This window comes from Alexandromys fortis, unplaced genomic scaffold (assembly GCF_014885135.2).
Source record: "Alexandromys fortis isolate MF-2015 unplaced genomic scaffold, M_Fortis_MF-2015_v1.1 scaffold_153, whole genome shotgun sequence".
Classification (NCBI taxonomy): domain Eukaryota; kingdom Metazoa; phylum Chordata; class Mammalia; order Rodentia; family Cricetidae; genus Alexandromys; species Alexandromys fortis.
In genome coordinates, this window is record NW_026068032.1 from 2,783,401 (window position 1) to 2,804,835 (window position 21,435).

The following is a 21,435-nucleotide window of genomic DNA, read 5'->3' on the forward strand; positions in this document are numbered from 1 at the left end:
GTTTGTTTGTATGCAACTGTGTGTGTGTGTACACTTTGTGTGTGTGTATACTTTGTGTGTATATACATTGTGTGTGTATATATACACTGGGTGTACACTTTGTGTGTGTAAACACTTTATGTGTGTATGCACATGTTGTGTGTATGAGCACTTCATGTGTGTACACTTTGTGTGAGCTTACAGGTACATACTTTTTGTGTATGTGCATGTGTGTGTATACTTTGTGTGTGTGTACACCTGCATCCAGAAGCTTTTTACAAACCTGTCTTTGTCTCCTGATTGCATCACCGCTCATGGTGACTCGGAGCACAGTGTCAATCTGCTGATGGAGGCTTCTGTTTTATTTTGCTTTCTTTCTGTGGTGCTAGGGACTGAAGCCAGGGCTTTACATCCGGTGAGGCTACTGATATAGGTTTGTTTATTTTGGTGTATGTGTACATAGTGTACGTGTGTGTACACATGCTGGTGAATGGAGGCCAGAGGTCAATGCCAAATGTTTTCTTGCTGTGGAGAATAATTTTAAGTGGGCAAAGGTGTGCAACATTTGTTTATGTTGCAGAATATTACTTTAACTGTGTAAAGGTGTGTTACTTTTGTTTCTGCTGCATTTGTTTATTTATGAAGAAATGTGTTGCCTTTGTTTCACCTTGCCAGATTGTTCTAATAAAAGCAAGTGACCAATAGGAGGCAGGAGAAAGGATAGGCGGGGCTGGTGCCCAGAGAGGATAAACAGGAGGAGAAATCTAGGCTCAAAAAGAATGGGAGAATGGGGAGAGAATGAAGGACATTCCTGGGGCCAGAAGCCAGGCAGACACCAGCTAGACAGTGAAAGTAAGATATACAGAAGGAAGAAAAGTAAAAATCCCCGAGGCAAAAGGTAGACAAAGGAAAGGATCATTTAAGTTAAAAGAGATACCCAGAAACAAACCCAAGCTAGGCCGAGTATTCAAAACTAATAATAAGTCTCTGTGTCATAATTCGGGAGCTGGTTGGTGGCCCCAAAGAAAAAGCCCTGTGCATCTTCTACTATTCTTCCCTTTTTTGGAGATAGGATCTCTTACTGAACCCAAAGCTCACTGATTGGTTAGGCTGGCTAGCCAGCAAGCTCCAGGGATGGAGATCCATTCGGTCCCAACACTGGGGAGGCAGACACAGGCAGACACTTGTGAGTTTCAGTCCATCCCAGTCTGTATAGTCCCAGAACACTGAGGGCTACATAGTGAGAATCTGTCTTAAAACAACAAAATAAAACAAAGCTGGAAATGGACTCTGTAGTTAAGAGCACTGGCTGTTGTTCCAGGGGACCCTGTTTAGATGCCCAGCTCCCAGTTGGCAGCACTCAGCTGTGTGAAATTACAGTTCCAAGGAACTATGTGCTGCTCTCTCTGGTCCCCACAGGAACAGGCTTGCATGTGGTACACACAAATACATGCAGGCGAAATACACATACACACATTTGTTTAGGCACACTGTGTCTGAGAAATGGCAATCAGGGTTGTCATCTGTCACATACGTGTATACACAATCGCTTCGGGATCCTTGGATGAAAGTAGCAAGTGTTTATAAAGGTTTCTAGTAGCATTCTTCTTCAGACAGATGCAGCAAGATTCCAAACACGTTTCTGATTGGCCGGGAGCTCAGCTTATCATTATGTACACATCCAGTTGTCATGAAGGTTTACCGAAAGTGTCTGTGGACTACAGAAGCGGTTTGTAATGAATTGCTCTTTTTCATTTTATTACGTTGTTGTGTAGGGTGTGTACCTGCCGTAGCGTGCACACACAAGTCAGAAGACAACTTTGTGAAATTGGTTCTCTCCTTCAATCATTAGTGGGTTCTGGGGTCAAAGTCAGATTGACAGTTTGCAGGGCAAGAACCTTTCCTATTAAGTCTCCTATGGGCCCAACAAATGAGTCTTCTCACAAGTGTGTGTCAGAGGCTGGGGATGGTTCAGTAGCTACAAGCATGGGCTGGGCTGCTGCACCAGGGATTTTTCCTCTTCGGCCAAGAACCAGCTCCCAATCATGACACAGAGATTTATTATTAGTTTTGAATGGCTGGCCTAGCTTAGGCTCATATCTAGCTCTTGTAACTTAAATCAACCTGTTTCTCTTTACCTGCCTTCTGCCTCGGGGCTTTGTACTTTCTGTACGTTTTACTTTCACTGCTTCTGGATGTCTGTCTGTCTGGCATCTGCCCGACTCCTGGCCCTGGGAGTGTACCTCGTTCTCTTCCCCTCCTTCCCTCATTCTTCTTTCTCTAGATTTCTCCTCCAATTTATTCTCTCTGCCTGCCAGCTCTGCCTAGCCTTTCTCTGCCTAGCTATTAGCCGTTCAGCTCTTTATTAGACCAATCAGGTGTCTTAGGCAGGCAAGGAGAAACAGATGCAACACATCTTTACATAATTAAGCAGATGCAGCACAAACAAATGTAACACACCTTTACATAGTTAAAGTAACATTCTGCAGCATAAAAATGTAACACATCTTTGCCTGTTGTAAGGAGGCTGATCAGCCCCGAAATAACCGCACAGAAACTGTATTATTTAAATCACTGCTTGGCCTATTAGCTCTAGCTTCTTATTGGCTAGCTCTTACATTTTAGTTTACCCATTCCTATTAATCTGTGTATCGTCACATGGCTGTGGCTTACCAGCAAGGTTACGTCCCGCTTACCTCTATTCTGCCCTGCGCAGGCCCAAGACAGTTTCTTTATTAATTATAATGATCACAGCATACAGAGGGGAATCCCACATCGTTTGCCTAGTTAAGATAATATTCCACAACAGGCTGCTCTTCCAGAAGACCTAGATTCATTTCCCAGCACCTACATGGTGGCTCACAACTACCTTTAAATCCAGTTCCAGGGCATCTGGCATTCTCTTCTGGCTTCCATGGCGCTGCACACACATGGTGCACATAAACTAACTCAGGTTCACACACATACACATTAATTTTAAAAGATTAAAAATAAAATTGTATTCTTCACTAACAGATACTAAAGCTCTTCCCAGGGCAAAATTGGTGATGTTTGAGATAAACTCAGATAGTACTGTGTAAATAAAATATTTAATCATGATTTTATGCTTAAATACTGCTGCATGTGTGTTTGTGTGTGTGCTCATGTACACACTTGGTCTTGTGCATGACAAGGCCAGCTGTCTGCCACTGAACCACACCCTCAGCCTTTCCTGTGTATGGTTCTATTTGTCTCATAGGAAAATGTAGCTGGAAAGTCCTTTTGAAAATACACTTGATAAGGAAGAGGATTTCTGTGGTTTTATAATTTACCTATGTTTCCACAAACTTTTCAGTACTCAGGGCAGTTCACACTGGCATTGGAAGGCAGAGCAATTTGCACTGGCACTGGAGTGCAGAGCAGTTCACACTGGCATTGGAGTGCAGAGCAGTTCACACTGGCATTGGAGTACAGAGCAGTTCACACTGGCATCGGAGTGCAGAGCAGTTCACACTGGTACTGGAGTACAGAGCAGTTCACACTGGCACCAGAGTGCAGAGCAGTTCACACTGGTACTGGACTACAGAGTTGTTCACACTGGCATTGGAGTACAGAGCAGTTCACACTGGCATTGGAGTACAGAGCAGTTCACACTGGCACCAGAGTGTGTGTTTAATCACCTTTCTGAATCCTTCAATGGCTGCCCATTGCTACCACGTGGAGCTAACTTTGACCTTCCTCAAGAGGCCCTTTGTGGTCTAACCAAGGAGGAGGAAGAGGAGTCATTTTCAGCTTGAAAGTCCTGTGTGGTTTCTTCTTCCAGGAAACCAAGTCAGCATAAAAAGCAGAAGGTTACCATTCGGAGATGTCAATCACACTCCTGGGGAGGCTGGAGAGCGCAGCAGAGTGTGAGGCCTGTCCTGGGCACCCATTTTAGGAAAACACTCAGCAGAAAGCAGTCATAGACACTGTAATTGCTCATCCAGGAAATGCTCTTGCCTTCCCTAGACCCTTCTAGAAGGCTGTATGATTAAAGAACCCACAGGCTGTGTGACTTCCCTTACAGCCTCCTCCCAACCTTAGCCCCAGGACTGAAACAGGGACTTAGACTCACTCCTGTGCAGAGAGGTCATTCACACCTTATGGTCCTCTTGGGTCTTTATTGCTTAGCCTCAAATAGTTAGAAGATTGTGCAAAGAAGCAAAGATCATCAAAACATGAGGCTGATAACCAGCAATTGATCAATTAAGATGGATCTCCATGCAGGCTTCCTTTCTGTTCCATTCTAGGGTCATCCTTAGCTTCATTTTAGGGTCATCCTTAGCTTGTGACAATGTCTTAGCCTTTTTATTTTTCCTTCGCTTTGTTTAGATTTAATTTTTAATTGTGTGTATGTGTGTGTATTTCTCTCTGTGTGTGCCTCTCTCTCTCTCTCTCTCTCTCTCTCTCTCTCTCTCTCTCTCTCTCTCTCTCTCTCTCTCTCTGTGTCTGTCTGTCTGTCCTAGAACTCTTTACGTAGACCAGGATGATATTGAAGTCACAGGGATCTGCCTGCCCCCCCCCCAAGTGTTGGCATTAAAGCTATGTACCACCACTCCCAGTTTAAACTCTAGTAATAATTTTATTTGAAGTTTCATTTTTTTTTTGATGGAATTGAAAGACTAGAAGGTAGACAGGTTCCCTGGTAGGCTGACAGCAAGGAGAGAGCCAAGGCTAGGTAACAAAGGTGGAAAACTTCAAGTGGCCTGCTCCTTCCTCACCCTCCTGACTTGGCACCAGCAGACCCCCTGCTGAGGTACTCACTGGACAAGTTCAAGGCCAGGTCAGGATGCCACACACGGTTGTGGACCAGCCAACCATCTGTCTTCAAACAGATCACCCTAAAGTAGAGGAGAAAATGCTTAAGAGGTTTCAAAACTCCCAGCCCCCAAGCAGAGACTGGAATCTCAGCCTCCTGAGCCCCTCTGCTTTGCAGAGTCTTTTTCTCTCTGGGCCTGCTGCACGTGTCTGCGTTCCCTCACCCTCAATAAACACCTTCTGCCAACCGTCCATCTTGCCTCGCGAATTCTCTGTGTCACAAGCTCTGCTTCAGATTTTAACCTTTTAACCGGCAGAGAAAATGAATCCATTTCATGACACCTAGACTGCATCAGAATTCCCCTGCCAAAAAGCAAAAATAACCCATCCCCTATTTTCTTTAATGTTTACAGGCAAATACTGCCCCTCCTTAATAAGGTTCTGTGCCAAGGCAGTAAGCCAGAGCAAGTGGAATTGAAAGGTGGAATAGGTTTATTTGAGTAAAGCAACTCCTAGGTAAGTTCTGCAGTTCCAGAGGTTGAGGCCAGAAAAGTTGTACCCCAAACCAAAGCAAGGGGACTTTGTAGGTTGTAGGCGTGTCTGTCTTTATAGTGTGATGACATATCTGTCTATAAGCTGAGTTCTACCCAAGTATGGTCAAAAGCTGAACACTTTAGGGGAGAACTTGGGCTGCTGGTAGGAATGGGGGAGGAAGTTGCAACAGTAGCCAAGAATGTGGAACTGGGGTGCCCAGTCTTTGTTTGAGATTTTCTGGGTGGTGGGGTTTGGAGAGAAATACATGGATAGGGCTTCTTGGACTGTGCAGGAATGAGATGGAGGTTCCAACTGAACACTTCTGATTAATTGACCACGCCCACCCTGTAACAATTATCCTCCCATAATGAGGACCTTCTGAATTATCCCCGTATGGATGAGCGTCTTGTGGTTTAGAGAGCAGAAGAATCGTGTTAGTGGCATCTACTGCTGTGGTAGCCTATCTGTCAGAAGGAGGAAGGCTTATGGGTCGTGGCTAGAGAAGGTTTCCCACAGGAGAGAAAGGCTTTACAGACTGCAAGTGGCAGAAAGGTGAGGCTGAGACCCCCTCAATCCTGATGGACTGGGAACCATGAAGCGGACAGTTTAGGCAATGAGCAGAGGTGAGTAGAAACTTCAAAGCCTCATGTGCCCAGCGAGGTTCCATGTGCTGAAGATTCTTCAGACTCCCAAACAGCACCTCCAGCGCGGGACTGAGGCTCACACGTGAGCCTGTGGTCTGTCCTGTCCTCTGCCTGTAAGCAAAGATGCTGGCAAGCACTTCGGTTAGGTGTCCCCACACTGGACTTTCTCTTGATGTCCAGGTGGCATCTGGGCGGCTCCTGGGCATAAGTCAGAGACATTCCTCTTCCTCCATGTGGGATCAGACTTTATGTTGCCAGGGCTGGCAGCAGGAACCTTTAGTTGCTGAGCCATCTTGCAGCCCCTTGAGACAGTCTCCATCTGCCTTCTTTCTTCACTCCCGAGAGTTTGATCAGCTGAACAACTAGATACACAGTTAACGTCTGGCCAAAGGGGTCACAGTTGTGCTTAGAGCCACTGAGCAGGATGGCAGAACAAAAGGAAAGAAACTCCACTCACCACTAAAGGAAACTCCCTCATTAACTTTCTTAGTGTGTAGATTTTTAGAAGAGCTGACGTCTCTAAAGAGCGAATTTTAACATTTCAAATAGTCTGAGTCATAGTCACATAAAAATCAACTGATTTACATATTCCATGTTAATTTAGCATAGACGAGGGGAAGAGGAAAGAGTAGAGAAAGAACATAAAATCCATATTAAAACACCAGAAAATAAGGTTAGCAATGACCACAGAATATTATTCCTCACCTGGGGTTATTAACTGAGAGATAGATAGATAGGTAGATAGATAGATAGATAGATAGATAGATAGATAGATAGATAGATAGATGATAGATGATAGATAGACAGATTGGTAGACAAACAGATAATCAGACAGACAAATAGAATTTAGAAGTCCCACAAATGAACTATTATTTAAAAGGATTTTTTTAAAAAAGATTTGTTTATATTTAATTCTCTCTCTCTCTCTCTCTCTCTCTCTCTCTCTCTCTCTCTGCATGTGTGTATGTGTATGAACATGTGAGTGCAGGTGCCCATGGTGGCCAGAAGAGGGTGTCAGATCACTTGGAGCTGGTGTTAGTTGTGAGCCTCCCCGTATGGGTGCTGGTAAGTGGATGTGGGTCTTCTGCAAGAGCCAAACATGCTCTTAACTGCTAAAGAGTCCCTTCAACATCAAGCATTTTTTGTTTGTTTGTTTTTTTGAGACAGGATTTCTCTGTATCTTTGGAGCCTGTCCTGGAACTAGCTCTTGTAGACCAGGCTGGCCTCAAACTCACAGAGATCCACCTGCCTCTGCCTCCTGAGTGGTGGGATTAAAGGCATGCATCACCACCGCCTGACTCCAAGGATGTTCTTGAGACATTAACAAAGAACTCTGCATAAAGTGTTCAGTTATCTACACCTGTGTAACAAATTACCCCCAAAACTTTGTAATTTCAAACAAATTATTGCCTTGTGGAGTAGCTCATAACTTTAATCCCAGCTGTTGGGAGGCAGAGGCAAGGAGATCTCTGCATTTAAGAACTACAGAGTGAGTTCTCTGTGCCTGGGCGTCACAGAGAAACCCTGTTTCTGGGAAACAAAATCAAAATCATTTATTATTCCAGACTTGTGTAGTAAAGGGCCTAGCATGACTCAGTTGAATCTGGTGCTGCCAGACTGGGTACCAGCTGTTGCCAGGGGCTGCAACACAAAATTCTGCCTCTAAACTTACTTGCAAGATTATAGGCAGGATTCTACTCCTTAGGAGTTATTATGTTGAGAGTCTTAACCTCTCGATGACTTTTTTGTTTTGTTTTGACACAGGGTCTCTCTGTGTAGCCCTGGCTGTCCTGGGACACACTATGTAGACCAGGTTGACCCCCAGTTTACAGAGATCCGCTGGCCTGTGCCTCCTGAGTGCTGGGATTAAAGGCGTGTGCCACCACCGCCCGGTTTAGATACATTTCTGAAGGACATTTTAGAATATTACTTGGAAAGGTGATCCATAGAATTCACCAGAATTTCAAGAGGTGCATATCTCTGAAATGTTTCGGTTCGGATAACATCAATGACCTCCTAAGGGAAGTTGTTTAGAATGATCTCAAGCTACCTAGAGGCCAAACTTATGCTTGCCAAACATTCTAGATTAGTTCACCTTACCACAGTGTTGAGGAAAAGCATATATATTTGGAAACTCAAATTTGCTATCAAGCAAACCATAAAATATTTTTGATCCTACACACTTGAGTTGGTATGCATATATATATATGTGACTGTATGACTATGGAACCAATTTCCTCATACATACACTGAATACTAGACTACTTTTCTCAAGCTGTGCATGAAAAAGCACAGAATATATGAGAGAGAGAGAGAGAGAGAGAGAGAGAGAGAGAGAGAGAGAGAGAGAGAGAGAGAATGAAATAATGCTATGATTCTTTCCTTAGGGTTTTACGCATGTCAGGTGAGTGTAGCTGCCTGTGGGATCAGGAAGTGGGCACCAGAGACCCTGGCGCCTAAGTTACAGCAGGAGTGTCCTGAGGCACACAATGAAGAGGTCTGGGAAGCAACCTTTCCTCTTGCCAGGGCAGTTGTTACTCTTAACCGCTGAGCCGCCTTCCCAGACTTATGGGGAAATATGTTTTGTTTCGTTCCTCACACAGAGGACTGAATTAGGGCTTTGCGCCTGCTAGGCAAATGCTCTACCACTGAGCTACACCCCTGTTTGTTCACATTATTTTTTGAGACAGGATCTTTCAATGAACCTTGAGCTTGGATTGGCTGAGTCAGCCGGGCAATAAGCTCCAGAATTCTGCCTATTGCTACCCCTACCTCCCCAGGGCTAAGGTTACAAATAGGGCTTTTTAAAAATGGGTACCAGGGATCCTAATTTTCAGGTCTTCATCTTGTGGGGAAGCCCTTCAGAGACAGCACCATCTCTTCAGCCCTCAATTGCTATATATTTTAAAGTTTAGGTGTTTTTATTTATGATACACTTGTCTCTCTCTCTGTATGCACATGCATGTAGGTGCCCATAGTGACTGAAGAAGATTTCAGATTCCCTGAGCTGGAATTACAGTGTGTGCCATCTTCGGTGGATGCTGGGAACCTAACTCTGGTCTTCTGCAAGAGCAGCAAGCGTTTTTAATCTCTGAGTCATCTCTCTAGCCCTTGTGTGAAAATTTCCTACTTCATACACTGTTTTAATAGTGCAAACGCTAAGGGGTATTTCATACAATTCCAATGTTTATATTAAGAGACGAATTTGTCAGCAGTGACTGGGAATGATTTTATTTGTTCTATTAAAAGACCGGATTTATCCCCCCCCAAAAAAAACTGTGTTACTTTCCCAAAACACTCCCCTGTGTCATCCTGTGGGAAAGTGGTTTCCAACTACAGCAGCCTCTTCTCTGGCTATCTAGACGGACTTCCTCCAGTCCCAGCCACCCGCAGTCAACCATATTCTAAAAATATGAAGTGGAAAATTCCAGAAATAAATGATTCATAAGTTTTAAATCGGACGCCATACTGAGTAGCCCAGAACTCTTTCACCTCCCCCAGTGTGCTACTCCCAGGAGGTGTGGAGTGTCAGTGAGGTGTAAGCTAAGCTCCCGGCCAGCCATGAGTTGTGCCTTCAGCTACTAGAGCATGAGGCTTGGGTTCCAGCAGCCCTCATTCTATTTCATCATAGCCCCAAGTACCAAGAGTAGATGGCAGTCTGGATAAATCATGACAAGTGTGGCCTTGCTTTTTTTTTTGTTGTTAAGACTGGGTCTCATTCTGTAGTCCCAGCTGGGCTCAAACTCAGTGTGTAGCCCAGGCTGTTCTCAGACTCAGTGTGTAGCACAGGCTGGTCTTAAACTTGCTGCAGCTCCTGCCTCAGCCTCCTGAGTAGTGGAATTACATGCATGAGCCACCGTACCTGGCTTTAGAGTAGAGTGAACGCTGTTGATTTAAAGATGAGGGCGGACCAGATGATGTTGCTGAAATCTATTACTATCCCTTACTATGCAGGATCCATACGTTAATCACACGTGTGTGTAGGACACACAGTGAACAGTGGTGGCTCTATGTTCACTTTCAGGCACCCCCTGGGTCCCAAAGCCCGTCTGTCTTCGATGAGGAGGGAAGGGAAGACAGCGATGGCAATTTCCCATCCTATTATTTTACTTTATGTTGCCAGATGTTCTAGGATTTTCAGGGTAAGTCAGCAAACGTTTCATGTATGCTGGCAAGTTTCTTGTGGTCTTCCCACATCCGAACTCCTAAGTCATTCGGTCCAGTCATGGAGACATGGAAGTTACAGAACTGCAAAAAATAGTGATCTCCCCCCTTAACTGTCTTAGCATGACCACAGAAGTGCGGAGGGCGGTGAGTGCCTCTGCAGCACGCCTGGGCCCTCTCAGGGTAAGGCAGAACCAGTTCTACCCAGAAAAGGCCAGGAGGCAAGGACGCCAGACAGCCTAGTAGAGACAGCTCAGCACCCTGGACCACCAGCGAAGGTGGGAGGGGCGGGATTTGACGCCAGAAGACTACTTCCGCCTGGTGCGTATGACGTCAGAGACGACCCCTTTAAAAAAAACAAACACACACCCAGGAGTCAAGCCTCGCGAGACGAGCGGCCGCCCTGGCCCCGCCTCTCGGGGCGGGGTGGGGCGGGGCTTGGCGCGGTGGACGCTCGCGGCGGGCTGCGGTGGCTGAGGAGGCTGAGCAGCCGCGGGCGACCCGGGCAGGTGAGCGCGGGCGCGGGGCGGCAGCGGGCACGGGGCGCGGGGCTCGGGGCAGGGCGGCGGGGCTGCGGCTGCGCTCGCGCTGGGGAGGCTCTGCTCGCGACGCCCGGCCCTGCCGTCCCCGGCGGAGCGGAGGACCGCGGCTGTGCTGTGCGCGGCGTCCACGGGCTGCAGGCGGGGCTGCGCCCCCAGCGCCTGTCAGTCACCGGGGCCTTCGCCGAGGTGGGTGCGACAGCCTGCGCACCCCGGAGCGGAGCCGTCGGTCTGCGCTCGCCCCTGCTCCTGGCCCACTCCTCCCGTCCGCTCCCGACGCGGAGGGCACGAGTGGCCGGCACGAAGTTGCTGGTGCACGGTGCAGACAGCAAACTGTTCTCAAGCCGCTGGCCTGCCGGTCACCGATACGACTGTCCCCGGTCCGGGGTCGCTTTTCGGATGCCGAAGTTTGGAGAAAGGCTGTGCAGAGACGCGAGGTGGGGCTGGAGCGCGGCTGCTGCAGAAGTGCGCTGCTCCCGCCCCTCGGGACTCCGGGCAGCGCCGGCGCGCTCGCTCAGTGCTCTCAGTGCAACTTGGGATGCGTTTCGCTAGCAGCCACTTATGGAAATGGCTCTGGTATTAGCTCCGCGCCTGCCAGGGAGCTAGACGAGCAAAGTTAATGGTTTTAAGGTGGTGATTGACGAAGGAGATCTTGCCCTTGTTTGGCAGTGGTAGCTTAAATCGGCCGGCCAGGTCTCCCTTCGAGTCAAGATCTGCTATTCTTAAGCCTTGCTATTTGCATCCCAAGTTGTCCCGGTACCACACACACACACACGTTTCTTTTTTCTTTTCTTTTTTTTTTTTTGTGCCTCAGGATATATAAAACAATTAAGTTTATTATAGTCTCCTGCCCCGTGGCCAAGAGCGTCTGTTTGGGGAGAGAAATTAGTTCAAGAGATGATAAATTATGATATTTATTGCTTAAGTTCATGAAAGTACTTTCCTGTGGCAAATCCTGATCCCAAAAGAAGTGCAGTGGGTAAAGTTTGGGGTGTGGCCTCACGCAGTGTTTTTCTCTTAGTGGACTGGTTAGGTTTTTCATTTGGTGGGATGTGCTTAGAATGAGAAGCGCGTTGGGTGTCATGTTTGTTGTTGTTAAGGAATGAAACAGATTAGACTCAGAAAACGCTGCTAGTCCCATCATTTATTTTTGGAGTTTGCTTAAAAATGAGTCAAAGATTAGAAACAATGATTGTGCAAATAAAAAAGTATCCTCTGCAGGTTTTTTAAAATTATTATTTAAAACAGTTTTTAATTTTAAATATATTTTGGTCATATTCTTTCCCTTCCCCAAGCCCTTTCAGATTCCTCTTCCTTACTCAATAGACTTTAAGTTCTTTCTCAAAAAAAAAATCAAAAATGCAGTTTTTAATACTAAATTTTAATTTCAAAAAGTGGAACATTAAGAACAAAGGAAAAAAATGTATTTTATAAACAGTGAGTTTTAGCTTCAGTTTGACCATTTTTCTTTAGAAAAGTTCTGCTCCCTCAAATACCAGAAGCATCATGTTGGTAACAGGCTTAGCGGAGCGCCTTTTTTTTTTTTTTGCAGCTGGGAAAAGTTGGGGCAACCAAAGCCAGGAGGATCTGCATCTCGTTGTAGTGTTGGATAAATTTATTTTACATAAGTAAATTCAGAGCCAGTAAGCAAGCGTATCGCCGTTTGAGAATCCTGGCATTACAGTCAAATCAACAGATGGGCAAGTTGTAACTGGGTTAGGTTTGACAGGAGCAGAAAGCCTGCCCCTGGATTTTTATGAAAAGCACCACAGGCTGTCTCAGTGAGATGATGAAAACAAGCTTAAGGTGGAAGGATTTTGTTTAAAACAAACAACCCCCCAAACAAAAGTAAAACAAAACCCCAAATAAACATTTATCTCCGTTCTTTCTTCTGTGTCCTCCCAGCAGTTTCTGTTCAAGTCTCCAGGGAATACTTAGTGAGGCATGAGCATTGCTTTCATGGACTGGCTCCGTGGGGCTCTCCCCAGGTGAAGGGTGTGCTGATTGGGAAGGGCTGAAAGGAGGAAAGAGTCGGTTGCCTGCTGTACACAGATAGTCCTTGCTATACACACACGGATACTGTGGTTTGTCCTGAGGCAGGTGGAGAGACATGACCCCGCCTCCAGTGACCAGAATATAAAATTCACGCCGAAGCTGAGGAAGGAGGGACTCAATCTTACCAGATGGCAGAGGGTTTCAGAAGAGGCGTTTGTGGAGGGGATCTGCGTGCCCGACTGGATAGTGAGACAGTGAGAGAAACACTTTATCCTTTGTTTACCCTCAGGAGTGTTTCTTTGACTCCCGACTTGCTGAGGTTGTAAATGGGTGCCAAGATCAGGTAGGCAGGAAGTGGTGGAGTCACCTTGGCCTAGACACCTGGCTTTACCCACTGTCCCTGCGTTCCCGCCCTTCATGAAGGTCTTGCTCAGGTCTGTAACTGCAAAGAGTAGATTTTGGAGAATGCATCTAAAGTTTGAGATTGGTTTTCTGAAAAACTCCCAAGATAATGAAAACCTAGGGAAATGAGCTGTGGTTTTGTTTGTTTTTCAGACAGGGTCTCACTGTGTAGCTGTGTAGTTCCGGGCTGTCCTGGGACTCACTCTGTAGACCAGGCTGGCTCTAACTCACAGCAATCCGCCTGCCTCTGCCTCCTGGTGCTAGGATTAAAGGTATGCACCACCACACTCAGCATGTTATTTTTGACAGGGGAAATATGTTAGCCCACATTTGAAGGATGCTTCTGGTGCTAATTAGTTGTAACCATTGAGGGAGACTTTTGATAATTTAGTTCAGCTGTGGACGCTAAACATTTGGGGTGCCGTGTAAGGTCTCTGGAACCGTGAAGTCACAGGTGTTGTGGTAGGCACTGTGCTTCATACAGGTGTGCTAGGTAAACGCGTGCTGAAAGAATAGTGTCTGGCTTTATGAATTTCCAGGCTGAATGTTTGTTGCTGATTAACTGGAGATGCAGTCACAGTAAAATGGTGTATATGAGTGAGCGGTGGTGAGTCCTGCCTGCATTTCTCAAATGTCCAGTGCGATCCAGGCTCTTCACTTTCTTCCTTGCTATGACTGCTTGTTACAGAGAGGTCCAGGGGCCAGTCCACAAGCCAGTGGAGGAAGTGGTGTTCTCTTGGCTGAATGGGATAGGCTTCCCAAGCCAGTCTATAACGGTTCGTGAGCTTGAATGGGGGAGAGGCGCAGAGCTGTCAATATTTAAAGTTCACAAAACAGGACGAAGATGCAGCAATAATCGGTTAGCACGGCTTCAATCGCCATTTCCGTTTGTCATCCGTTCTTACTGATTTCACGTGTGCAGTGTTTACATAGCCGCACGTCTCTGAGCACGCTTGTGCAGGTCGCATTCCTTGTCTGGCCTTTTCAGTTATTTGTCCCTTTGACAGCAGCTTCCTGATCACTGGTCCAAAATTTCACAGGGATGCTTTTAAGTCCACTTTATAGTTGACAAGGTTTACAGGGATCTCTAAGTACAGGTTTGGTTAGAAAGCTTCTTGGGGTGATGGGGCGTCAGTTCTTCTGTCAAAGGGAAAGCAAGCCCCCTCCGGGCGAATGAAAATTTGGAGAACATCTTTTCCTGCCTGAGAAGCGCTGAGGCATTTATAATGCTGGCCTCCTAGACGACCTCTGCACAGTCTTAGGGACGACCTTGACAGTTCCAGGCCGCCTGGTGCTCTGAGTGCACACAGACCTGTGCGTGACTGAGCAGATCTCATGCCTTGCTAGTTGCCTGGGGGAACCTGAACTTGTTAGAAGCTTAGTTTAAATGTATATTGTGCAAAATAAGAGGTTCCATTGTGGCATTTTCATAATACATATAATGTCCTTTGACCCCGTTGACCCTCCTGCCGTCCTGCCATCTCTCCTCTCCCTTTTACATTCTTCAGCTAGCTCCTGACTCTCCCTGGAGTAATCCGTCTTCCTTCCTCCCCAGTTATTCACTACCTTTGTATTTGATTCAGAATGTATCCCCTCCTCTTCTGGTTTCTGGAGCCCCTGCCCCCAGATCCAGTGCAGAAAGCCTTCCGGTCAGAAGAGGGCAGCACCCAGGTGACTGCGCATTGCTGATGCCAGCTATTTTTGCCACGTCCAATCGCAGCCTTTGCTGTGGGTCGCAGCTTTTACTGTGTCTGTGAAAGTGTGGAGCAGAGAAGCCCCTGTAGACGCTGACACGCCCACCCCTCTTGGTAGAGTCTCGTGCCCATGTGCAGGAGCCACCAGGGCTGATGCTTTGGTGACTTGGGGTTTAGCCCATGGTTCTCAGCAGTCCTCAGTAGTCTGGTCAAAACTGTCTCCCCGTGTGATCCGTAGACTCGGTTCAGAGCTGTCTGAGTGTTCTCTTACACAGACTTCGCTCGGTTTTTCCCAAGTGGATGTCTAGTTCCTCAATTACTGTGTAACGTGCTACTTAGTACGTACGGACAGAGTCCTCAGTAACATAAAAAACGGTGTGGATATACAGTCTAACTGGGTACGCACGGGAGCCTAGTGGATTATTGAGGAAATTGAAGTTTTATTAGTAAGGTGAGGTGAGTTGGCCAGGAATGGGGGGATAGAGTTTGATAGTGATGGCTAAGACCCAGGCTTGCTCTCTCTTCTGTTACTTTATTACAACAGCTTTCCTTTGCGGTTTCCTCATCCCCTCTCCCAATCTGGCCTCTCTTTCCTTTCTCCCCTCCTACCTCTTAAGAACTGTTTATGGTTTTGCATGCCAAACATAAATTTTCCTGGGGAATATCTACAGCTGTGCTCAGGTTTATAGGGCTTGCTCCTGGAGAAAGCTTATCTCAGGACTACTCATTGCACCTCATATGGTGTTGTACGGTTCTGTGAAGCACTTTGTATAGGTGTTCTTGCTCATTTGTGCGGGTGTTACTGTTACATCCATTTACTGGAGAGAGAGAACTCAATTTAAGTCACTTACCTGACAGCTTAGATAGAGCCAACACCTAAATTTGAATCTAATGTGCACACAGACATGTTCATTGTCTTAATCGATTAAAAGCCGCTGTGAGCAGAGTGTTTGCTGAGAACTCTACAAAATTAGTAGATCAGACGTGGTTCTTGGCCTCAACAATCAAGCCAAAATAAACAAAGCTATGAGCCATCTGATTTAATTAAGACCAATTAAGGTTGGCTAAATACAGGACAGCGTTTTCTTTAACAGTGGCGTGGTGAGCCTTGAGCGTTGTTTTTAATTTTGTCGAATTGTGAGGCTGGATTTTTCCCCATTTTTAATCATGAAACGCCCAGTCTTTGGTTTTTAGTTAAGTTCTTTCTGCTTGTCCTGAGCTCAGTGCCTTGCTTCCTAGCTAGAATAATCAATCGTGCTGAAGGAGGGGGATGAGGCAGAACAGATAGCAACAGAGATGAAAGAACTGAGGTTGGAGCCAGGCTTGGTGAGCAAGGGCAGTCTTACCTTTTTGTGTGTGTGTGTGTGTGTGCGCGCGCGCGCGCGCGTGCGTGCATACATACAAGTAATTTTAGGCAGAGTTTCACTATGTAGCCCCGGCTGGCCTGTCTGCTTGCATCTGTCTCCTCCTGAGCGCTGTGATTAAAGATACGCCCCACTAGGCTTGGTGGTGAGATCCCTTGCAGTGGCCCTGCTGTAAGAAATTCAGTATGCTTCTTATAGCATGGGAAGATGAATTCTTTGAGAGATCAAAGAACCTCTTTAATGCTCCGTATTTTAAAATATCTTGTGTCTGCATCTTGTTTCATGCAATTTAATTTTTAGAAGCCATGAGCATTTTTTACTTAGTTAGACATTGACCTGTTGACAGGCTCCCGATATGGAAGCACCATGCAGTGTTTGCCTGTCAGCAGGGACTGGTTGCCTGGCTCGTAGCACGAAGGAGTTGCCCACTGCTGTGTTTTTACAGTTGAGATCCGTTTCATTCACTTGGACACACTTTTCACATCTGGTGAGGAGAGTCTCCTTAGGTTGGCCATTATCAAGCCAAACAGGAAAGACTTTGTCTAATTTCTGTACCTGGAGTGGAAAATTTTTAGTACTGAATTGCTTGCATTGCCCCGTTGGTATTAGGTTAGCTCTCACCGAGTCCCAGGCTCCTGACGCTTCTAAGGAGGTTAATTGTAATTCAGCTTCTTGCCCAGCGCCGTGTTAGGTGCCTGGCCACAGGCAGCATGATGTGTTGCCCTTCCAGGTAGATGGGTTCTGTCCCGTACGTGGTGTGCTGAACGGGTACAGATAACTACAGCTCAGACACAGTGGGAGGAAGCAGAGATTGTTCCCGGGTGAGGAAGTGTCTTTGTGGACTCAACTATGAATTGACCATTCAAGAGTCACGGACATGCCAGGCAGAGGGATTAGCACAATTTGGGTGTCCCGATAACACCTGATAAGTCATGTGCTAATTATGTAATTCTTGTCCAATTGCATTTGAGGCCACTGAGGTTGGAGAAGGGTGGTTTTCAGCATCTCAGCCTTTGCTTCAGCAGCTACACAGCTCGGCACATTTAATTAAAGTTGTGCTTTTCTGTATTACGGTGGTAGGGATACATGGGGAGTGACCACCCAAGGGATCAACAGTTGAGGACATCATGACTTTTTTCTACTAGACGAGATCGAAGAGACCAAAGTGGTGGGTGTTGTCCTTGTATTCAGACCCCCTGGTATCCCTTTGTGCAGCGATACCTGCCTGTGCTCCAGGTAATGTGAGGTTAGAAAGTCATGGTGCTCCCTCACTGGACAAATAGACAGGAATCACTCTGCAATGGTAGTCATAGGTATGATACTATAGCGGTGAGATGATATAAAACAAAGAACAAACAAAAAACAGGAGCCCTGTTTGGGAACCGGGAGGCTTTCCCAGGAAGGGGTAGTGCTTGAGCTGCCGTTTGAAGGATAAGAAGGACTTTTTAAGCCGCAGGAAGACATCATAAAATGGTGTCAGAGACTGAAACACTGGGGGGTGGGGCACAGGCCCCTGGGGTTTTCAGTCTTGGGACATGAGTCTCAGCAGGATAAATGAGCCTTTTATTTGCAGTGCTTTTTGGTGTTATTTTGTCTGGCTCGAATACCCTGACCTTTTGTAAGTGTTTTGTTGCCTCATGTAGGCCCCATGGAAGCATCCTTGCTGAGCGCCCCTCCTCCTGCAGGTGGCATTCCAGCCAGAGACTGCCTTTTGCTTCTGTTTTGGGAAACTAGAGAGGGACGGCACCACCAGCTCTAGAGAGGAGGAAAACACCATCTACTGAACGCCTTTAACAGACGCACAGACCTGTTCTGGCTCTGTCACAGCAAAGCACAGCTGCGGAGCAGGTGTCCTGGGCAGGGTCATCGTGGGAGGGAAGCCGTGTCTCTTCCTTCAGGCTTATGGAACACCGAGTTTCCGTGGGATCCTTTCAAGTGGTGTCAGGCATGCCCTCCTCCACCCTGCTGCTCGTCTTCAGCTCCAACGCACATTCCACCCTTGCTGCTGAAAGCTCACGGGTGCACGGTCTGCAGTGCCGGTTCCTCTGTCCAGTGGACTGGGCCCAGGAAACAGTCCATTTAAACAGTTCTCTGCAGGCAGCCAGAGAGTTAATAGCAGACTGCACATAGGAAGTGTCCATTGCGTTTCCGGGCCATGAATCTGCAGCTGTTCCAGCTTTATGTTCACACCATAAGTGGCTGTAAACATTTACACGCAGTGGACACGACAGGAGAGCAGAAGGAGAAGGCCTGACAGAGCAACGGGGGAGGCCCTGGGTGGAGAGGGGCAAGTTCATGCGCTTAGAAAACAGGTGCTTCTAAGACCTTCCTGGTGAACATTTAAGGCCAGGTTAACTCACAGTGCCCCCTGGGTTTGTTAGGGCCAGCAGTGGCAGCATGTTTTAGTCCGGTATTTATAGGTTCCATTTAAAACGTGTCTAATAGAGACTCTAGACTTGAGCAGAATGGGAAACAAAAACCAACACTTTAAATACTAGTGAAGGTTATAGCCACATTTCTGGAATGTAGGCAAAACTTAGGATATGAATCCGTAGGTTCTTGACATTTGGCCGTAGCCCTGTGTTCTGACCTGGCCTTGCCCACACTGTGTCAGAGGTCCCCATGTTCTCGTCTTTCCTTCTGTCTGTAGCCCGGTCAGGTGAAGGTGGAGGGAAGAGGTAGGGATATTTGTATGAGAGTGCTTTTTAAAGATTTAGTTTTTATTTTATGTGTATGTCTGTGCAGCATGGTGTGCAGTGCCCTTGGATGCCAGAAGGCGGTGTTGGATCCCCTGAAACTGTAGTTACGGTTTTTAGTCTCCACGTGGGTGCTGGGAACTGATCCCAGGTCCTCTGCCAGAGAAGCCAGTGCTCTTAACTGCTGATCCATCCACAGCCCTGTGTTAGAGTTTTTACCAGTAGACTGCATTTTCTAACTGATGGACAGTGTACCTGGCTCTAGGAGGGAAATGGGTGTGAGCGGGTCTGGAGAACCCCGCCACACACCTGTCCTAGGAGACCACCCAGGGCCAACAGCTCTCCTCACACACCTGTCCTAGGGACAGCCGAGGGCCAACAGCTCTCCTCACACACCTGTCCTAGGGACAGCCGAGGGCCAACAGCTCTCCTCACACACCTGTCCTAGGGACAGCCGAGGGCCAACAGCTCTCCTCACACACTAGTAAAGAATTTGGATCCCAGACTTTCGCTTTCCCTTGACTTTGCTGTGGAAAGGCACTCTACAGTTCATATCTAGTCAGTTCCGAGAGGAAGTCTCTCTTCTGTCACTGCTACCAAGTGGATTCTGATTTCTGTCCAAATATTGAAGCTCCTTTCTCTCTCACGGCAGCTGGCTTTCATCCTTTGAAGTGGTTGCTGTTCTCCAGACTTCTGCCCCCACTTGTCCCTCTCCATATGCTCTGGGGTTGGTGATCGCACGTGGTCCGATATCTTACTGGGCACTGTGCAATGATGACTTCCAAGCTTAATATATCTTCTTAAAACCTATTTAATTAGCCGGGCGGTGGCGGCACACACCTTAATCCCAGCACTCGGGAGGCAGAGGCAGGCGGATCTCTGTGAGTTTGAGGCCAGCCTGGTCTACAAGAGCTAGTTCCAGGACAGGGCCCTAAGCTACAGAGAAACCCTTGTCTCAGGAAAACCAAAAACCTATTAATTATGTGCCTGGGGGTGGGGAGTATGTGCACACGAGTATATTTGCCCACAGAACCCCAAAGTTTCAGATTCCCTGGAGCTGGAGAGACAAGTAGTTGTGAGCCACCTGATGGGGGAGCTGGGACCTGAACTCGGATCTCAGCAAAAGCAGTACCTGTTCTTAACCCCCGAACTCTGTGTCTTGCTCTGCCCCCCTCTCCTGATCTTAGACTCCAATGTCCGCCTGCCTCAATTTATTGCCAGTGGTGTGTTTATGGATAACTTGGATTCCACCTGCTTCTGCTTTGTCTCCTGCTCGATCTCCTGCTCCTTCCAGTGTGTGGTGTTATTCTATCCATGTCCGTGGGTGATGCCATGTTCTCTGCTTAGGTGTCCCCTCTGTAAAGGACGCCTTCCTTTGCTTTCTGGTAGTTAGGTGTATACCCCTACCCCGCAACCTTGGCTTCTCAAAGTGTTTTATACATGTGTCTCTCATGGTGTTTTACATCCTAAGCAATGGTCAGTAACATGCTGGTCCTTTATTTACTGTTCGTCAGGCTTGGAACGGTGTTAATCGGAGTTTTCTCCTATGTAATTTGGCCTGTTCTTACACAGAATTAGGTAATTTCTTGGGGGAGCAAAAGTGGTCTGGAAGATGACTGTCTTTCACTTCTGTTTACAGCTCAGCATCTTTATTACCCTTATTCATGTATGGGCTCTGCACATTTCACCTTCCTGGCTGCGCCTCCCTGTCTTTATTTAGTCAGTTTTTGATTGGCATTGTCATAAGGAAGGCAAGATAGCACAGATGCTTAGGGCCTGGATTTGGGTTCCGTGTGTAAGGTCTGACTCTTACCTTTCCAGAGCTGTGGCTGTGAAGGTTTTGTTTTGGGTCTAGACGTCAGCAGGATTTGGGGAATTTGTTTGATTTACCGCGTTATTGAGAGCCTGATGTGTAAACAGGATTGCTAATTGTCAGTATGAGTGGAATGGAGCTGGGGTCAGCACACTGCCCCGTACAGAAACCTCTAGGGAAGCCACAGTCTAATGGATTGGATAATCCCAGCGGGGTGTCAATAAACCAGGATAACCTGGTGTGGCCTCCTTGTAAAGACACTTTGCTTGCTTCATTCTGAGTGTGTGCAGTGCACATGTTCCTCAGACAGATCGCAGGGTATGAAGCAAAACCTTGCTTGTTAACCCTTCTTCCCCACCCCAGACTTACAGATCTCCTCTGTTGTCTTAGTTTCTCTTCTATGGCTTTGATAAAATACCATGACCAAGACAACTTACAAAGAGTGTACTCGGACTTACGGTTCCGGAGGGTTAGGTTATGATGGCAGAGCAGAGGCGTGGTGGCAGGCAGCTGTAACTACAGCTGCAGAGAGCGCACATCCCAGTCTGCAAGCAGGAGGCAGAGGGAGCCCTGGGGATTGTTGCGGGAGGTCCTTCCGCCCCTCCAACCAATAGCTGCTGTGATACCAGCCCATTGGGGCGTGGCCTCTCTCCCTTTAAAAAAGCGGCTATTTCCTCTGCTCGCTCTCTTCACTTCCTGCTCCGCCGGAGACTAGACTCCCTTCTTGGTTGTGCAGATGGCTGTTGTCTGAGACGGTGATCTGTAAGTTTTCCCCTTTAAATAAATAACACCCTATTAATCATAACTCCAAACTGGTGTGGCCTTGTTCGTGACT

The 21,435-nt window shown here is 47.0% G+C and overlaps 1 protein-coding gene across 2 annotated transcripts in view; it reads left to right on the forward strand.

The window, feature by feature from the left end:
• Nucleotides 1–10,510: 10,510 nt before the first annotated feature.
• The window catches only part of Stk38l (serine/threonine kinase 38 like), a 63,676-nt gene continuing 52,751 nt past the window's right edge, over nt 10,511–21,435 (forward strand). Inside the window, exon 1 of one of the 2 annotated variants that reach the window (XM_050164706.1) lies at nt 10,511–10,606. The gene's annotated coding sequence lies outside the window, so the exon portion shown is untranslated. Of the gene's footprint in view, nt 10,607–10,946; nt 11,074–21,435 lie in introns of those variants that run through there. The other variant, XM_050164705.1, reaches the window with a different exon arrangement.